This window comes from Carettochelys insculpta, chromosome 5, assembly GCF_033958435.1.
Source record: "Carettochelys insculpta isolate YL-2023 chromosome 5, ASM3395843v1, whole genome shotgun sequence".
Taxonomy (NCBI): domain Eukaryota; kingdom Metazoa; phylum Chordata; order Testudines; family Carettochelyidae; genus Carettochelys; species Carettochelys insculpta.
The window spans coordinates 26,298,753-26,318,278 of NC_134141.1; the positions used below are offsets into that span (position 1 = coordinate 26,298,753).

Sequence of the window (19,526 nt, forward strand, 5' to 3'; positions counted from 1 at the left end):
CAAGCCACCTGTTACTATGGAGCCTTTGGGAGCCAGAGAGATGCCCCCTTAATGTAAGTTAGAGAAGCCTTATGGTTGCTACAAATGATGCTTTCCTGATCGTCTCTTGGTCCCTTTACGTCTACACTACAGTGATCTGTCAACAGAAGTTGCTGTAGGAAGAGATCTTCCAACAAAACTTCGGTTGACAGCTTGCAGCCACACAGGAAAGCAGATCGCTCTGTCGGTCGGCTCTGTGGACAGAGAGCTGCCAGTCAGCCCAGCCCCTCTCACAACAGAATGGCCAGCTGGAAGCACAGCAGACAGCTGCCCATGACCCGGAAACCCTGTCTGTTGCCAGAGGGCCCCCTGCCCCCAGAGCATCAACACAGCTTTCTCGTCAACAGATTCGGTCGAGAAAGGCGTTCTGCCTCATGGATGCTCTGCAGGTATTATCCACAAACCCCCTAGTGTAGATATAGCCGTAGAGTTTTGGAAAGCAAGGACAGCTACATCACCGTGTTCTCTGACCGTACCCTGCCAAGGCTGTGCCTCATCCGCTCTTCTGCCCATTGTCCCTGGGCCACCTCAGTACTCTGCCTTGCTACTGGCTGGGAGCAGGGCTGGCACAGTGCCCTTTGCTGTGCTAGCCAAGCAGGTCCTTCGCACTGGGCTTATTGCTACATTGTCCTAAAGGGATCCAAGGATAACTAAAGCTCATGGCCTCGCCCTTCAGCACTATCACTTAACAATGCCCTTGTGTAAATGGTATGGCATACCCAGTGAGAAAGTCCATTCAAATCAAGTTAACATTGGAACATAAAGCAGCAGAGCCCTGGAAAGGGCCTAAAACAAATGGATTAGGAAATTAACTCCCCAGGGCCCACTGGTATTGCTAATGTGATTGTCTCTGTCACTTTCTTCATCCAAACAACACAGCAATAGGTAAATTCATCACATCATACAACAGATGGTGTGTCTAACAGCCTCTCAGATAAACACTGTGCCTTTAGCCTTTTATGTGTATTGTATGTAACTTGTACTGTAAAATTAACACAAAACTTTGCCAAACTAGACATTATTTACATGGATCTGATCCAATTTCCAGGGAACTATATAGTTTCTTTTTCTCAGTGTTACAGTCACTTACCTCTGCAAATTGATTATCTGTCAGACTCAGCTGTTTACCCATATTTTGCATGGCTATCCAATGAGGGGAGAAGGACTAAGATAGCTCCTAGGGCAGGCTGAGAGACCTAGATGGGTGTGCGTGAGCTGGGGGTGTGGCTGGCTAGCTATCTGAGCTTTGAATGGGGCATTAAAAGTGCCTGGTTGAGGTTGAGCCCCTATCCCTGGAAAATTGGAGAAGACAATGGAAACTTCAGTTACCGGGCTATTGACACTTACCAGCCAATGACCCAGTAGGAAATGGATTTTTCCACCCACTGCCCCCCAAGCTGTTAGCTTGAGACTAAAGGATTGGAAGGAGTGAAGTAGGGGTAGTTGGCTTCTATGATAACAGCTTTCAAGGATCTAAAAAGGTGTTACAAGGAGGAGGATGAAAATTATTCTCTTTAACCTCTAAGGACAGGACAAGAAGAAATGGGCTTAAGCTGCAGCAAGGGACGTTTAGGTCAGACATTAGGAAATACTTCTTATCTGTCAGGGTAGTTAAGCACTGGAATAAGTTGCCTAGGGCAGTTGTGGAATTGCAATCATTGGAGATTTTTAAGAACAGGTTAGACAAACACCTGTTAAGGAAAGTCCAGATGGTGCTTGGTCCAGCCGTGACTGCAGGGGCTTAAACTTCATGAGCCTTCCAATTCTACTAATCATAGACTACTAGATCCTGGAGGAAACTTTCTCACCTGGGAACTAAGGCAGAGAGATTAAGCCCTGGTCTACTCCAGAAAATTATCATCTTAAACACATAGCCCAGGGGTGTGTGCAAATTCCCCAGCCCTTGAGTGGTGTAGTTAAGATGACCTACCCTGAAGTAGCCAGTGCTGGATTGCTGGAAGAACTCTTCCAATAACCGAGAAGCCACCTCTCAGGCACGCGAGTTACCTATGCAGAGGGGAGCACCTCTCTTGTCACCATACGTGGGTTCTATGCTGAAGTGCAGCTGTACTGCTGTAGCATTTTTAGTGCAGACAGCACTGAGACCATGTCTGCACTAGACTAAGAACGTCAACCACAAATACGCAGTTTTAGCTACTCCAATTGCATAGCTAAAATCGATGTAGCTGCGCTCAGCTAACTTGTCTATCTATACAGGGGAAGGTCAGTGGGAGAGTTTCTCCCTTTGATCTCCTTTACTCCTCACATCTCTAAGAGTACAGGGGTCTCCTGTGGCTCTTGAGAGCTTAATTTCACGTCTGAACTAGATGTGTGAAATCAAATCCCAGAAGATTGACCCTGAGCAGGTCAATCTTCTGTGAGAGTGTAGATGTAGCCTGAGAGACACAAACACCACCTGAAAATGGGCTCACTACAGCTTGGCTGCGACTTTGGGCTGACCAGCGTGGACCTGCATCTGACGAAGTGGGTCTTTGCCCATGAAAGCTTATGCTCATACATTTCTGTTAGTCTATAAAGTGCCATAGGACCCCTTGTTGCTTTTGCAGATCCAGACTAACACAGCTACCCCTCTGATACAGAATGGACTGTGTTTCAACCTTCATTTCTCTGTGCTAACCTCAGACTTCCACAGCTGTGCTTTAGCTGATTAACAACCCGACTGTTTTGAAAATGCTGCCCAAGTGTCACCGTAAGTGCTTGGGGAACGTGCTTTAATCCCCAGACAGAGTACAAGCCACTACCAGGAGGCTGCATGGGTTGAAGTTGCCAAGCAGAGCTCAGAGTGTAAAGTGGGCATATTGAAGCCCAGACATTCAGTCACAGGAGGGGATGAGGCCTACCCTGAAGGAAGAGCAAGACCCCCGGGGATTTGGCACGACAGGTTTTCTCCGAGATACTTTTCCAAAACCAGGGACAGAGCTCTGCTCCTCTGGCCCTGTGACACCAGTATCTTGGTCCATAGAAGAAAATGTATATTAGCTGTCTTTCTTTCTTGCAGGGCAACAGAGTGCTTACCCCAGTAAAGGTTAGAGGGGAAGAGAGGGTTCCTCCCATACCCAATGAGCTTATATTTCCTCTAGGTCTGATCCAACCTGTGTTGGAGTCAGTGGACACAGTCCCATTAACTGCAGTGGGCTCTCTGTGCTACCAGCAGGGTGCCAAGGGGCTCTTGGGAGGAGAAGTGGGAGCAGAATCTGGCTCATTATACTCAGATGCCAAAATAGAACAGCACTGTCTATGGCATGAGCACACAAAGTCTGCTCCTGAGCTCTGAAGAAGGCAATTCTTTGACTTCTTCAGTTTCATTTATTACACTGTCACCGGTTGGCAGCTTCTGAAAGGATTGAGCAGCAAGAGAAGCAGGAGAGTATCCTAAGCTGCATGCTCTGCTACTTGCTCCAACTAAGGGTCAAATGAGCATGCAAACTCCTTGGTGAAGGGGAGGCAATTAGTGGCCCATAGGCGGGACGTGGTTTGTCGAGGTTGGCAGGGACTATAGTTTTGGTCTGTGTTTGTACAGTTCTGAGCAAAGTGGGGTCTTGGTCCATGACTGAGGTGACCATCCCACAAACAGTCTCAGAGACGTAGCTGTGTTAGTCTGTAACTTCAAACACAGCTTTGGTCTCAAACTAATCTCTTAGATGGGGTGGAAAAAATCCATCTCCCACTGGTCATTGGCTGGTAGGTGTCAATATCCTGGTGACTAGATTTTCCATTGTCTTCTCTAATATTCCACTGATACAGCATCAACATCAACCAATCTTTTTTTAATGACCCATTCAGAGTTCAAACAAGTAGACAACACCCCCACACACACCTCAGGCACCTTAGATCAGATGTGATGAAGCGGGTTTTATGCTCAAAAGGTCATGACCTAATACATTTGTTAGTTTCTGAAGTGCCACAGGACTGCTTGTTATCATACAAATAAATAATGTTCAGATTCAACATGAAACTTCAGGTCTGATTCCGATCACTTTAATAGGTGAGTAACCTTTGACTTTGGGGTTATGTGAATAAGGACTGGAAGACAAGGCCTGTGTTAACTACTGTTTGGATTGTCTGATTGATGTTCAGGAGCTGTCTGCTGCTTTGGGTGTATGTTTCTGATAGCAGTGTATTTGCAAACAGGATGATCACATTTCTTCTATTAAGCCCTAGTTTTTAGGGGTTAATAACTCATCCATAACAATGTGTCCTGAGTTGAAGTTTAGCACAGAGATTACTCATGTAAGTAACTGCAGGACCAGAACACAGTATTAGCCTGGAAGTCTTCTAAAACTAGATGCTGCTGATTTAAAATATACAAAGTGTTTAAGTAGCTTCTTTGGTTTTAAATAAAAGTTTAATGGTTTGTGAGTTGATTTGGGCTTGTACAACTTCCCAGCAGCTTTATTCGCAAAAATAAAGAAATACTGGGGTGTGATTTAGTGTCTAAAAATAGTCCAAGTGTTTTAGAGAGTTTGAAAACAAAACTAAACATGGTTTATGTGGAAATACTGTCACCTATGTTCTGTAAAGCCCCCTTTTTGTAAAACTAATAACCAATTTAAATTTGAAGTCTAAAGTTAGTTGATTATGGTCTTTAAAAATGAGCGAGAGTGTACACTTATCATCTTTCTGCTCCATTTTGGAATGAGGCTTACTTGAAACAATCCAACCATCTCCCAATTCAAAGGTTGCATTAGTTTTCAGGTACTATAGGTGTAAAAACAGCTGAAAATTGCAGCATTTCCAGAGAATCCTCAAAAGAAAGATAGAAACCAAACAAAGAAAGAATGAAATTACCAGGGGAGGTCATGAGGTGTCAGACACCAACACTGAAGCTGTACAACAGTTGTGTCTTTGTGTGTTGTGAAATTACATGTCATAGCTGAGCAACAAGCATTATGCATCCAAATCTGGGAAGAAAGACCAAGTGTCCTCAAACTTTTGGAATGTGTTGATTCTATTGTGTGCCACTTGTATCATGCCTGTGAATTCATCTGTTAAACACTCCTTAATTTAAAGAGACTGTGGAATCAGAGCTATCAAATCAGAGTCTCTCAGGTATCACAGAGGTGTTTGCCCTCATGAGCTGAGAGGCACAGGACACTTAGAACAGAACCCAATACAACACAGAAGCAGTGAAAAGAACTATGGCATACATCCATGTGGAAATTTCAGGCTGACTACCAAACCACGGAGACATACAAAATACTTGAAGGATTTAAACCCATGGCCGCCTTAGTTGCAAAGTGTTTTAAATGAAGGTTTTCTGGTCAACAGAGCTTTGGCACAACAGTTTTAAGGCCATGTTTTAAAGATGCATCCTAGATGAAGATTTTCAAAGCCATGGGCGGGGGGGATAGTGTCATGCATCTTGCTCTGCTTTGAAAATTTCAGCTGGATACTCCCAGCTACTCCCTGCTGAAAGGGAAATACCAAATAGGGTAGTCAGCAGTTAGTACTAGCTGGCAGGTGGCTCACTTTGCTTCTGTTCTGCAAAGCCAGTGAACTTCACATTGGGGTCCCCCCCAGCCTGCAGTGAGCAATCCTGGTCTGGCTGACAGAAGCCCCTTGGCACAGAACATGTCCTCCCTGTGCCAGCCGTGTCAGGATTTGGGACTTGATCCAAAACATAATGAAGTCAATAGACTCCCATTTATTTCAGTGGGTTTTGAATCATGCTCTTAGCTCTTTAATGGAGGGGACATTTCCCTGTTTCAACCTTAAATATGTTTTAGGCAATTTTTCAAGGATACTGTGATTTCACTATAAGGCTCAATTTGGATTCTTCTTCCCCATCCCCATGTTGTAATTGTTATATCCAAATGATCTCTCTGCATCCAGCCCATACAGAGCTCCCTTAATCAGATGTGCTGAGCCTCTTCTTGTGCAAGGGAAGAGTGGGTTCTGCTAAGGCGGCATTTTAGCCTTACTGGCAGGCCAGTGCAGTGAGAATTGTCTCCAGTTAGCAGCCCCCGCTAACTCCAGCCTGCTTTCTCTACGGCTGAGTCATGCTCAGCACAATGAACAATTCCTTCCTACCTCCCCTTAAAAAAAGTACCTAGGACTGCTCCCCTGCTCACAGCAAGGCAGCGGCAAACCCATCCGCACACGTGGGAAATGGCTATTAACAGTAGCCTTTGAGCTTTATAGGGGAAGGATCAGTACAAAGGAATGATCCTTTAATCTCATGGTAAGGGTTCAAACCCCTCTGGACACTTGGACAGCGGCATTGCTTTCTAGGAGCTCCAACGCACTGGACGCACATTCCCGAGCTAAGCCCCAGGAGGCCGCTCAGCCCCTGCCGCGCAGGAGAAGGATGGAGATTGTGAGTTTGTGAACTTTGCCAGTAGGGACACGTTTGACCTCATCCGCACAATTAGAAAACACCACCCCGCCTCCGCGCGGGAATCCTTATCCCCATGTCCCGGACGGGCACATCGAGGCACGGAGAGTGACTCGGAAGGGCAGTGGCAGATGTAAGGAGCCCTCGTTCCGGCCACCTCGCTCTCGTTCCTTCCCCCCTGGTTCCAAGGGCCCTGCCCCGAGCTCGTTCTTCAGCCGGGTGACTCTGCCCCCTGCGAAGCGCCTGCAGCGGCAGGGCGGGCGCTCCCCCAGACCCCGCTCCCCCCAGCGGGCAGGAGGGCTGCACGGCGGAGTTTGGGCAGCGCGCAGCCGCAGTGCGGGCGGCCGCCGCTCGCTGTACAAAGAGCGGGGAAGAGGGGAGTGGGGAGCTCCCGGGAGCGCTGCCGCCGCTGGGGCTGGAAGCCGTCCCGCCGGGGGAGGGCCCTGCAGGCGCGCGTGCGAGCGGAGCGGAGAGGTGAGCTGCGCGGCTGGGAGGCTCGGGGGCGCCCGCGCGGGGGGCGGGGGCCCGGGAGGAAACTTTGCCGGGCTCGCTGGCTGTGTGAGCTCCGATCCCCAGACGCTCCCCGCCTCGGCCCCCAGGATCGGGCCGCCCTGTGCTACCGGGGCCGCTGTTTTCCCCCTCCCCCGCGCGGGCGCCGGGGGTGGGTGGCGCTGCCGCCGCCTGGTCCCCTCCGTTGGCCGCGGGGGAGGCTGAGTTGGCTGTCGGGGGACGCCCCCTTTGGGAGGGGGCAGCGAGCGGGGGCTGCCCGGTTCCCCTTCGCTCCACACTGCGGTGGGCAGGCAGGGGCCGCTCCCGAGCCCTCCGCTTGTGGCGGCTCCCCCCTCGCGGGCTGGCGGCTTTTGTCCCGGAGCCAGCCGTGGCGCTGGAGCGCCGGATGCTGCGGCCGAGGTGAGTGACGCCTGGCGGGGCTCCGCGGTGTTCACCTGCCGGGGCGGACTGGAACCTCCCCGCTGGCCCCGGGGGTGCACGTGGGAGGGACAGGCTGCGGGGAGCTGCGGGCTTAGTGAGCCAGCGCCTGGGAGCATGCTGGCATGTCTGCCGTAGAGGGCTTGTTGGGAGCCTGTGGGTACATGGAGGTGCGTTTCTGTAGCAGCTCAGGGCCGGAGATGAGTCCTCTGCTGGGTTGGGAAGGGCTGCCAGTTGCAGGGGAAAGTGCTTGGGGAAGTTTGGTGGAGGTGGCTCCGGAGGCAGAGTTTGAAGCAGAGCCTTGATCTAGCACCAGACCCACCTGGGAGCCCCTCCGGGGACTCCTTTACAGCATGAGCCTCGGTGCAGCGTTGATGGGACATTCAGGTCACAGGTGTTTTGGGCTCCTGCCAACCCCTCAGCTCCATATTCCTGTCATCGCTGCCACTAAAGCTGAGTTTTAGTGGAGACAGGCCATCGGCGCGTGCCATTGTTAGCTCTCTGGGCCAGTTCAAAAGGGTTTCGGGGGTGGGCAAATTGCAGGCCATGTCTGGGCATGGAAGTTCTATGGTGGGTCTTGAATGCTCATGCAAATGAGGACTGATGGGTGGGAAGGGGTGAGGCTATGGCAGGAGGTGTGGCCTCTAGGGTCGGACTAGGATACAAACTTAAAACAAGCACAGATTCAGTGAGTCCTACAGCTCTATAACTAGGAAATTTTTTTTGAGGGTGACCACTCTCTGATAATCTAAGGTTGCTGAAAATTACCGCCCCACCTCCAGAGATGTTTAATTGCATTTAAATAGATATCTGACTTGTTAAATGTTGATTCCAACACAGGCCTGTGTGTGTTTAAGTAAAGATGAGGTTTTGCCCAGGTAAGTCTAGACTAGAATACTAGTCCTCCTCAGAACTGACTTAATTTTGCTTATTTCTGTCTCTGTGAGGCTCACCATTGGCTACCCACATGCAGAGTCAATCCTTGGTCTGAAGTGCTGGCAGAGACAAACTCCGCTCAAACCGAGTAGGGGAAATGGACACAACATGAAAAGGAATATTACATATTTGAAAATCAGCAAGCCCCAAGTACCCCTCAAATTACCAATTCTAACTGATTTCTTGGAGGATTCAGTATCACAGTGATTCTTGAGCGGGGGAGGATAGTGGCTTTTTTGCTCCTCAGCACTGGCATTCTATGTGTAAGTTTAAGCCACTGTTAAGCTTGTAGTGCCTTTTACAAAAGTCTTGAGTAACTTCCCCCCCATTTTTGGAACCTGGCCTGAGATACCTTAAAAGAGCTTGACTTTCACAGGGCAGGAGCAGGCTAAAAATCAGGCTCTTCACTAGGCACCAGGTATCACCAGGCACTTTTGAACATAGGGGGTGGAGCTGCAGTGTTAAAAGCATTTTGTTTAAAAAGTGTTTCAGGTGCACTTTAAAGCTGTAGTCTAGATAGGGCTTCGCTGTGACTGCCCTGCTAAGAAAAGTTGACTTACAATTTTTCTCTTCTAAAGCTAAGGCCTGTTATGCTGTCGGTTTTTAGTTAAAATGAGCGCTCTCCTGAAATGTTTTAATTAAGCGAATGTCTTGTCTGGCAATTCCTGCGCTTTGTCAATAACCTTGGGTCTTAGGTACTTGAGAAGTGGTGTGCCAATTTGGCAATTGAGAAATCAGATTTATTTGTACCTCTGTCACACTTTTTAAGCCTCTTCTGATTGGGCAACTTTGGGTGAGAACAGTGGTTTGGGAGGTGTACATATGTGAGGAAAGGGATACTTACCGGGGGTAGAGGAAAAAGATAATGCAGTATGAAGTATGCAAGACTCAGCTGCACTCAGTTAATATGCATGGAAGATTTGCAAATAAGAGCCCACCTTTTGCCAGGATGTGACAAGGGTGTTCTCTAGAGCCTCAGAGAGAGACCGAACGATCACATCTGTGGGTCTGTAATGCCTCCAGTATGTCATCTAGTACCTTCCATGTGTTCGGGCAGGATTTGACAAGTAACTCCTCTTCACTGTCTAAACTGTTACACTGCATGGACCTGAAGGTGACTGGGACTCAACTGGCAGACAGGTTGAAGTTGTTACCAGTACTTGATGATGACTCTAGATGAAGCATATTGCTTCTGTAGCACTCCAAGCTAAGGTAACAGACATGGATCTGAGTCTTGTTTTGGTCTAGACACATGTAACTCCTGTTAACTTCCAATGAGTTTTTCTGGACTTATCCTAGGGTAACTGACAATAGAATCTGGCTTTGTATGGGACATTAAACCTAGGTCTCTTGGGTGGCCTGGCAGCAAACGTGGACTAGACAGATATCACTGTGAATGTTTATTTGCACTGATGGGAATGGCCTTGTTTTTCATATCTAGGAGTGTCCTCTAAATGAGACCAATCCATTACACAGCTTCCTTCCTCTCTCCCGCTTTTTGGCTTCTAAACGTGAACACCTACAAGTCTCTGTTCATGCTGTGCATTATACATCTAAATAATAAATGTGGGAAGTGAAATTAAAACTCTTGATTGAAGCATCTGTTTTGTAACCAATGTGGGGTCTCTCTAATGCAGCCTAGGAGAAGCTGTCAAAAGTAGGCAGTACTGTGTGCTTTTTGGTTGCCAAAGCACAGGCTGTTAAGTGGGAACAGTTGCAAATTTATTTTGATGTCAGCAACTGTTGTGGAACAGGGACAGGGGAACCTTCTGGTCAGTTAGTAGAACTGAGTTATGGGTCTTAGTGAAAGTTTCAAACATCCATGTGTGTGCTGATCAGGACCACTTAAACTGTTTATAGACAGCGCCTTGTAGATTGTCTTGTAAGTTTCTAAAGCAGTGTGTGTATCGCTGATAAACTTCTTGTATATTGTAACTACTTGTAGGTTGTGGTAAGGTAATCCAGCACTTATTAATTTGTTTACTATGGCCTAATGGTTAGCATACTGTTTGTTGTGAACTTAGTGGTGAAAATGTTTCCATGTTAATTAAACTAAAATGTTGCAGTATGTATAAGTAGAGGAAGAGCCTCTTGGCTGAAAATTGTTTTTATTTTTAAGTAAACCCTGTGAAACTATGACTAATCAAATATTACTTTTTATAACCCTCATTTACCCTTTGAAACCAAAATGTGCCTTAAATAACCATATAGATTGATGATCAGGCTCTCAGTGTACTTGTCTCTAATGGCACATAATTCATTTTAAGTCTCTTTAATAGTGTCTCTTTGTGGCTGAGTAACTGGCAGTGGTGTAGAAAAGCATTTTAGACTTCTCATGGCATAATTGAGACAACTTAGAGTTGTCAGCTGTGGAGTCCCAATGTGCTCTCTTATTCCCATTAGTGATGCTATAAATTGACGTGTGAAAACATGTAAATTTATATTGCGCCAGCTGTCAGAAGGCCAGGGCCTGAAAAGGAGGATGATTGTGCATGTCAGGAATGAGCAATTAACATAATTACTAGAAGCGATTGGTCTCACAGAGGTAGTCATGTTAGTATGTATCTTCATAAAACAAAAAAGGTGTCCTGTAGTACTTTAAAAACTAGCAATGTAATTTATTAGGTAATGAGCTTAATTTTCCAGATCTGAAGAAGTGGATTTGTCCCATGAAAGTTCATCACCTAATAAAATCGTATTGTTTGTCTTTAAAGAGCTACAGGACTGTGTTTTTGTTTTGTAGAAGCGATTTCATGTATGCTTTATGCAGATTACCTCAAAAATGTTCCTTTCTTTTTCCCTATGGCTCCATCTACACTAGAGACAAACTCTGTCGACAGAAATAACAAAAAGTCCTGTGGCACTTCTAGACTAAGATATCTTGGAGCATAAGCTTTCATGGACAAAGACCCGCTGTTGACAGAGTGCATCTACACACAAAAGCAGATTGATGGAGCAATCCACTCTGGACAGCAGTCAGATTGCCCTGCCCTCTGTCAACAGACTGGCTGGCCAGAAGCTCTGCAAACAGGACTGCCTGGTGAACCAGAAGCCCTCTCTGTTGACAGAAGTGTCTACAAATACTCTTCAAATTTTTGAGGGATAACACTGTTGAGGAAAAATTCAGAGTTCTGTAGAGACTCTGACAGAATGCTTTATGCGTGTAGACGCTCCCTGGGTTATGTCGAGAGAAGGCCCCGTCTGTTGACTATGTTCTCTAGTGTAGATACAGCCTACATGAGTTGTATCATATTTTCCAACTTTCTCGCAAATTGTAGGACCTAATGTCATGGGGAAAAAAGGTACTTCAGAAGGGAGCTCGGCTTGGACTTCTGACAGTATTGAGAGGTAGCTAAAACAGATATTGTGCATTTCAGCTTTCTACATGAGCTGGAATAATCAAACAAAGGCTTTCAGTTTTTAAAAAAGTGAATCCCTTCTGCAATATCAGTATAACCAATTGGAGTAGAAGAGTTATTAGGACCAGAAACTATTCTTATATTATACTACAAGTCAAATCAAAGGTGAGAGAGAATTTCTGAGCTTTGCTAGTGATTCGTAGAGTTTAAGGCCAGATTTAATCTGACCTCCCGTACAGCCCTGGGCAGGGGCCGGCAACCAAAGTATCAGGAAGAGCCATTTTTCCTATTCAGTACAAAACTCAATAATTCAAGAGCCACAATGCAAGTGAATATGAGATGGTCCTTAATAAATAACATCAAACCAAACTTTTTGTAACCCCTGTTTTAAGAACAGCGCACACACAATGATTTGTAATGTGATACATGTTTGCTGTGGGATGTTCACAAACTTTTTACATATTCTATTTCCTCACACTTGTGTGTTTGTACCACTGTCCTCCTAACTTTTACTCTTCTACCTCCTCTCTGGAGGAAGCTAAGGGGAGTTATTCAATGTTTCGGGATCACATTGTTTGCTATTTAGATATGAGTTGTTCATTTTTGGGCTTCTAGACTTGTACCATTTATCAACAGTAATCAGGAGGGCTTTTTTTTTTACTTTGCAATTATTGTGTTGGGAGCCACAAAGAAGGCTCTGGACCCGCAGGTAGCAGACCGCAGGCCCATGCAATTACATTTCCCTGCCTCGGACACCAAGGGGCACTGAGCCCATGGTTTTTGATGATGAGACTGGTAACTTGTGTTTGATTACATCTTATCTTTCAAAAATGTATCCTGTCTATAATCTCCCATTGCCCTGATTAACATGCCCCCTTCAAAGTTGGGGGCAAGTGTAGACCCAGCCTAATAGTCCTACTTACAACAGCTTCATTGGTAAATTAAGATGCAGAGCTTTACCGTTTAGGTGGTGGTTAGTAGAATTTGCTGGTCTTTCGTTAATCCACGGTCAGCAAGTTCCTGGCTGCCTGGGAGAAGAGGGGAGGGTGAGGCTGAGCTCCCACTTCAGGTGCCAATGAAAATCGGCTTGTGTGACACTCTTAGTGCATGTTCCAGAGGTTTCTGACCCATGCTGTAGTCCATGCTATGAGACCATGGGGATAAGCCTTTAGTTTCCACTCCCATTCTTGTGCATCACTGGTACTGCAGACATGGCTGCTTCTGTCTGTGTGATCAGCACTAGAATCAGGGTGGATTTCAGTCATGATTGTTTTGCTATTAAAATCTGATGTATTTATTTAAATACTCTTTTTATTTTTAAAAGAAAGCTGTTTAAAATAATATCAAATTTAACATGTAAACTTTGTAAATTAAAAATTATTTATGAATTTTTAAACAAGTGAGTCCTCCTGAAATTTTAATGAGTTAAAGGTTGCTGCCTTTTTAATTATATGCAGAATTGGAAGGAATAGCTTTAAAATTTCAGATTCATTCAAAGTTTATAACTGTCACAATTTAATACACTGCATTAAGTATCTATATTAATTTCATTCTTTACAATGGGGTGAGATTGGCATTTACGTTTTTCCAAATGTAAGTACTTCCAGTTGTGCAGAAAATCTTTTGCCTTTGTCACATTTGATTTCAGTGTGGTTACCATGGGCAAAAAATGGAGAAACTGCTGATGAGCTGAAAAGCAGGAAAGCTTGTTTACCTCATGCAGTTTTCTTAATGAAGAGGATGAGATCTACTAACTCTAAAGCTCTGGCATGTTAGGTGCCTAATGTGCAAGTAGGCAGCTGTTGTTTTTTCTTCCAAAAGTGCCTGAGCAGGTTGGGGGTTGGAATGACATGAATGGGAGTTAGGTGCTATCCTCCTAAGGCACCTGATAACTTTGAAAACCTAGCCAGACCATGGTAATCATAAAAAATTTACCAGTTCATTATCTACAGATATTTGACTATTAATAAATCCATCACTTTTAAATACAATATATATTTTGATATATCTTCGTGAGTATACTTTTTTTTTCCTTCAGGTATCAGTATTTTCAAGGTAAAGGTATTTAACTGATTCAAAAAAAGCTTTAAAATGTTGCAGTTCAATATATTTTAATGATTACTAACCAGTGGGATTTTTCCTTTCTTTAGGAAAATAACAAATACCAGTGAAAAACAGGATTAAAATCGGTGATTTTTTTTAAGGCAGGTTTTCCTGATTGCTACTTTAAACCATGACTAAAATAAGTGTTGTATTGTTTTGATTTAAATTAGTCTATCCTAACAAGAGTGGGGGCAGAGTGTGTATTATGCTGTGTGTAGGAGCACTACACCACACTACACTTGGACAAAGAACTGACTCTCTTGCAAGAGCACTGAACTCTGTTAAAATTTTGTGGGTGGATATGAGTGGTGAGAAGGCAATAAAGATTCAGGCTCTGACTATATTACGGCTAGATCAATATAACTTATGCTGTTCAGTGGTATGAATAAGCCACTTGCCTGAGTGATTTAAAGTTACACTGACCTTTGCGCTGTTGTGGACAGTGCTATGCTGATGGGAGAGTTTCTCCTACTGACACCACTACCTTCGTTTGTTGGGGGGAGGGGTGGATTAATTGAGTTGACCTGAGAGCGCTCTCCCATCAGCTTAGAGCGTCTGCAGTAGGAATAGCATTGGTGCAGCTGCAGCACTGTGGGCTCTGTAGTGTGGCCAGAGCCTTAGTCTATGGGCCAAATACTGCCTCTGGGAAGGTCACTTTAAGCTGAACTGATGACGTAAAGCAGTCTTAAAGATGATGTAAGCAATTTCATAAACTTCTGTCACATGGGGAAGGGAGGTCCATACAGATATTATAGCTGGCTTACACTTTGTCCAGGACCACCACCCCGAACATGGGCCCGGCTAGTGAACCAAAACCTCTGGCTGATCTGTATCTCTGCTGTGGAGCCATGGTCATCTGAGGAATAATAGGGAGCCTGGGAACTGACACAGCTCTGTTATAAGAGACAAGGGAAATGGCAACTGAACAGGGTAGTGCAAAAATGACTTATGGGCCAAAGCAGCATTTTCCTCCCTTCCCCAGTTCATAAAAATAGTCGTGATGGATCAGACATGTGGCATATTGTCCTCTGCATCCTGTGCCTGACAGTGGCCAGCACCGGATGTTTCAGAGGAAGGTGTAAGAACCTCACTGTGGCTATGTCTATGCAGGCAGCCTCTGTCGACAGAGGACCTCGGCATTACCTCTGTCAACAGATTGTGCCTACACATAAACGCGACTCAAAAGAGCAAGCCACTAAGTCGACAGAGAGCTGCTGGACTACCCTACCATCTGTCGACAGAACAGCTGACTGGAAGCTCTTAAACTGGGCTGCCCAGGGAACCGGAAGCCCTCTCTGTTGACAGAACTGCCTACACAGGCACACTGTCAGCAGAGGCACTACACCTGATCGGGGAGAAGTGTAATGCTGCTGGCTGAACAGCTGAGTTTTGTTGACAAGCCCTTGACAGAGCACTTAAACTTTGTAGACACTCAGCGAGTTTTGTTGACCAAAGCCCAGTTTTGTCAACAGAGTCTGCCTGTGTAGACGCAGCCTGTAGGAAGACCTGGGGTAATTTATCCCTTATTGTTGGTCTCACATTTAATTTCTAATGAGTAGATGATGATTTAAGCTTTAAAACATGAAGTTTAATTCCTTTCAATCTTTTGGTAACCCAGACTAATAAATGGCTAATTCCCTTTTGAATCTTGCTAAATCCTGGGCCTCAATGATTTAATGTGGCAATGAATTCCACAGTCTGTGTTTGGGGAAATCCCTGTTTCCTCTTCATGAATTTTTAATTTTCTACTACCAGTTAAATTGATCATCCCTTGTTTTTTGCGTTCTGAGATCTATCTTTTCTATACCATTACTTATTTTCTATGCTTTTATCAGGCCCCTCCCTTTGTCCCCTAAAATAATCTCCATGTTTTAAATTTATCTCTTTATATGAAAGTTTTTTCCTGTGTCCTGGATCATTCTTGTTGCCTTTTTTTGAACTTCCTTCTAGTTTCATAGACTGGAGTCTCCCATTCTTCACAGACCATTACTGTGAGTTGCGCCACTGACTTATATGATGGTGTTATGATTGTTTCCATTCCATCCCATTCTTCCTGCATCTCATTTATTCTTTTTTGACCACAGCTGCACATTGAGCTGTTGACAAGTCCCCTATTCCCGTGAGCTGTAGGAAGCCAGGACTGATTTAGGATTTGGAAACCATTACAAAAAACACTGTTTTGTGGCTCAGTCGGGATGTGAATAGGTCTTTCATTTAAATTTTATTTTATTTATATACATTAAATTTGACATGGCTTCTTGTTCCTGTCAAACTCTGGTGCTTTGGGGTAGGTTGTGAAGGGAAGGTAGAGTTACAGATTCAATTCTCCTTGCTCAGTGTGTTCTATTTATTTTAAACTGCAATTGTTTACCTAGCTAGGGGGTTTGAATTCTTCCCACCCACCCCTGGAGTGAGGAGGTATTGAAGGTTAGGTGTGTTTGTTTAGGTGCATAAACATGGCTATGTGATTCCTCAGCTTCTGTTAAACTTCTTTGTGGCTGAGGATTTTTGTTCTGGGCCAGCTGTGACCAAAACTCTGCATACAATAGTTAGCTATCTATAAATATTAGCCTTTTGTGCTGTGTCAGCATATGATGATGCAGAGCCTTTCTAGAAGAACCCAAGCTCCTCTCTCTAGTTAGGAAATAGGAGGAAGGCATTATGGCTGCCCTTGCTCTTCCAGGTGAGCGAGCATTCTCCTCGGAGCCTGTCAGCGCTGCTCAGAATCACTTTCGTCTTATAGGAAGATTTGTGGAAATCCCTACCCACAGAGAGGATTTATTTTCACATTTATGTGGGAGTTTTAAATCAAACTTTCTCAAATATAATATTAAAATACTACAGGCTATTGGAAAAGTGTATCTGGATGGTCTAACAAAAAGAACAAAAACTCAGTTATAGTTAACGATAACAGCATTGTGAAATTCCATTTTGTGTCTCAATTATTTCCAGGTTTGTGGGGTTTTCTTTGTTGAATGAAGTGTAGAGGCTTGGTACTCTACTGTTACTGTCTTCCAGCTCTGCAGACTCAACTGGCATTCTGAAGTCCCCATGAGGATTTTTTTCATTTATATCTCATTAGTAGTTTGGATATTCTGCACTCCATTCCATTTCATTCTCTTCAGTGACACCGTGAAGAAACCATCATTTGACTCATAAAACCAGGATACAAGGCACTTCGCACAGCTGTGCTTGCTCTGCAGCGCCAATCTGAAGTCGAAGTTTGCTTTTCCCCAAGCCGATATGACAAAGACATAAGCGGAAGATCTGTTGAGAGGGAAGGGACTTAGTTTGACTTACAGTAAGGTCTCGGAGTATGCGAATGCAGAGTGCGCAACCCCACTCTTAGGTGTCTGACCCTGACCCCACCCCCCAGGCCTGGTTTAAACCACCTGCAAGCAGCTCTGGTTCAAGCTGCACTCCCCTGCCCCACACAGCTCCGGTGCAACCCCCCTGCTGGCTCACAAGCCGCCCTCCCCCGCCCCGCATGGCTCTGGGGCGATCCCCCCTGCCAGCTCACAAGCTAGCTGTCTGCCTGCCTGCCCCACGCGGCTCTGGCGCAACACCCCTGCCAGCTCACCACCCAGACATGGCTGTGGTTCCGGCTCAACTTCCTGTCCCCCCCCAGCCCAGCTCACCACCTGTGCTCAACTCAACCCCTAACCCACCCCAGGCTTAGTCCACCTCCCGCTCGTCTCCCACAGCCCCAGCCCACCACCTGGCTTAACCCTCCCCAACTGCCCCCACACCCCAGGGCTTATCTTTCTGCTGCTTCCCCAGCTGCAGAACATGTGTTCTGCCAGGGAAAAAGCCAGACCCCAACTTGCTCAAAATCTGGGTTTACACGAGGGTGCATGGAGTGGAACCCTCACATACTCTGAGACCTTACTGTTCTCTCTTCAAAGTAGAAAATGTATTTGGAGGTAAAGCCTACTGCATTATCTGAACAGAGTGAATGACTGGTCATGAATCCTTTACTGGAATCTGGCATCTTTCTGAGTTCAGTTTATCTCCAGTTAAGCAAAGATTTGTCATTTTGAAATTTATAGCCTCAGGTGCTTTTTGTTCAGGTTTGATATCTTAACCCTGAAATTTAAGCTGCTGCTTTGTTTTGACTTGTTACATAGTTGCATGTGGTGGGGTGTGGTGTACCTACTCGGGCTTCTCTTAGGATGAACCTTCTCTATAGATGGGGTTCTGGTGCAAGTGTTACAGACTTAGCTTTTGGTTTTGTGGTAGCACGGCACAATTTTTACGCAAAAAGGATGCCGCAGCAATACAGAAATGGCTGGACTAATTAGAACCTTGAACGCATTTTAACTTTTGTTTGTTGTATTAGTCTGGCCCTCATCATTAGACACTTCACACTCTTTTATTGTGTACAAAGTTTTATTTCAAATTCCCTCTCTCTGCCTCCAATAAAATTTGTAAGACAGCTCTACGTTCTCCAGCTTTTCATTTGTCTGCTGAGTAGCATTTGTTTTTGTCATAAGCTGTTCTCAGACTGGATTTCCCCCTGGGAAGTAGAATGGAATAGCATCTGTCTCTGAGGCAGTGATGGGCAGCCTAGGCCAGTGAGTGGGCTGCAAGATTGTCATCACCAAGAGGGTCTCCTAAGATAGCTTTGCTAACAACCTCTGTGCACTTAGAATTTATGGGGTATGCTGATTGACCCTTAGCTGTGCTTTGATTGGATGTAGAAGGAGAGCACAGCTTTTACAGTCAATGTCTGTGCAATCGGCATATACCTCACTACATGTGCCCTGGCCTTAAGTGCATGTTGCTTTAGTAATACTAGTAGGAAAAGAACTATGCGGATGTAAACCAGTGGAATCTTGCAACCTTGTGCATAGACAGTGGTCAACAATGTGTGTTGCTGGCCACACACTGAACCCCCATGGGCTGCATGCAGCTTGCGGGCTGCAGGATCTCCACCAGTGCTCTGAGGAATTCAGATCATTTAGCGAAGAGATGCCAATAGGGATAGGTACTTCCAAATGTTTAGGCATTATAATTTCTAGGTAGCAAGCTGGGAAGGGGTTTTCCTTCTTAACTCCAGGCCTTTTCAGCTGGTCATAACTCAGTCCCCTAGAAAGCACAGGGCTAACTTTGAGGTTCTCTAGAAATTCTTAGGAACTTGCTGATTCCAATTTTAAGAGCCTGACACATACAAAATTGCTGTCAGTGGTGGGATTTTCATATGTTGGGATGTAGTGACTTCAGTGGGAGAAAATAGAATATATATATAGTTTCTGATAAGTGGGTGTGATACGTGGACATCCGTCTAACTAAAATCATGCTGGTTCACAGGAGTTGCTGGACCAGAGAGTCCCGGACTAGAGAGGTTCAGCCTGTAGTGTCAGAATATTTCACAAATATTTCTTGTCTGCTATGAGTTTCTTTCTCGTAATGTGTCCCACCTTTGGCTTACTTGCACCAAAGGTAGCCAGTGACTCTCATTGGCTAGGTGAGAGTGCTAATACAGTCCCAGATGCAGGCAGCCACTGGCATTTTGTCAGCTGATGGATGGATAGGTGGCTCAGCTTGGAACATCTGTGGCTGCTGTGGGTGCCACCTCAAAGATACAGGAAAATCAGTCTCTGCCCTGTCCACTTACAAAACCCAATCGTGGTGCACCTTTTCCCACTCCAGAAATGGTTTTAGGGTTCACTATAGATATTTATTACATTTTATGCGCTCACAAAACCCTCACGATACTTGTGTTATTGTTTTTCATGCTTTAGCCTATCATGACTCCCTGTAGGCCTCTCTGTTCTAGCAACAGAGGAGAAATGTAAAAAACAAAC

The 19,526-nt window shown here is 45.3% G+C and overlaps 1 protein-coding gene across 2 annotated transcripts in view; it reads left to right on the forward strand.

Moving 5' to 3' along the window:
• The first annotated feature begins 6,771 nt into the window (after positions 1 to 6,771).
• The window catches only part of KANK1 (KN motif and ankyrin repeat domains 1), a 165,316-nt gene continuing 152,561 nt past the window's right edge, over positions 6,772 to 19,526 (forward strand). Inside the window, exon 1 of one of the 2 annotated variants that reach the window (XM_074994820.1) lies at positions 6,772 to 6,868. The gene's annotated coding sequence lies outside the window, so the exon portion shown is untranslated. Of the gene's footprint in view, positions 6,869 to 7,147; positions 7,304 to 19,526 lie in introns of those variants that run through there. The other variant, XM_074994819.1, reaches the window with a different exon arrangement.